This window comes from Penaeus monodon, chromosome 15 (assembly GCF_015228065.2).
Source record: "Penaeus monodon isolate SGIC_2016 chromosome 15, NSTDA_Pmon_1, whole genome shotgun sequence".
NCBI lineage: Eukaryota > Metazoa > Arthropoda > Malacostraca > Decapoda > Penaeidae > Penaeus > Penaeus monodon.
In genome coordinates this window covers 26,536,076-26,536,828 of record NC_051400.1, presented here as the reverse complement: position 1 = coordinate 26,536,828, position 753 = coordinate 26,536,076, and the positions used below count along the sequence as shown (strand labels likewise).

Below are 753 nucleotides of genomic sequence, written 5' to 3'. Positions count from 1 at the left end.
TATTGCTTTGTATCTCCTCCCAGCTTTCGTTTCCAGGTATAGTTCAGTTTTAGATGAAAATGTAGATTATACTTTAACTCCTACAATTTTTAAATCATACAGCAGAAAGTCCAGAACGAAAAATTCCTGGTATTCACACTGCAAAACTACCTTAAATTCTCTCTAGTATAGTGCAGATAGTCATTATTCAAGGTATATGGTAAGATAACGTTTTAGGTTTTGGGACGTCGTGTTTGATGACTAGAGGGCGTCAAGCAACTAAGGTGATCTAAAAAGGGAGGATATTGTTTTAGAATGAGGGGGTGTGGTGGGGAGGGGAGGGAGCAAGTGGGAGTAGATTCTCTTGGATGAAACCTGTGAATGGGGGAGGGGCACTGCAGCATCTTAACACAGCATTTCATTAAGTTGTGTGTTACTGTTTATAGGGTAGGCAGGCTAGTGAAGAGAAGATTGGTGTGGTTTGTCGGTTTGTTACTATGAAAGATAAAACTATGGGTTCATTGGGCATGTCTAAGTCGGGGTTAGCTATATATTTTGGGTTATCATTTTTCATAAACTTAACTATGATTAGCGGGCGCCAGTAGCTCTTTTGCACACATACTTTCAAGCAGCTACAATGATCACTGCTTTTATGGTTGTGGATACACATTATCACAAAAGTTTATATTTACTGGTTTACAATTTTTAAACAAAACAAAACAAACTATTGTTGCTGATGATAGTGTTTATTTCAGAAGGTACGATTGTGTATGT

General features: G+C 37.8%; 1 protein-coding gene across 1 annotated transcript in view; it reads left to right on the top strand.

Annotated features, from left to right (window-relative positions):
- The window catches only part of LOC119581870 (disintegrin and metalloproteinase domain-containing protein 11-like), a gene marked incomplete at its 5' end in the record, with an annotated part of 193,377 nt that overhangs the window by 138,943 nt on the left and 53,681 nt on the right, over positions 1-753 (top strand).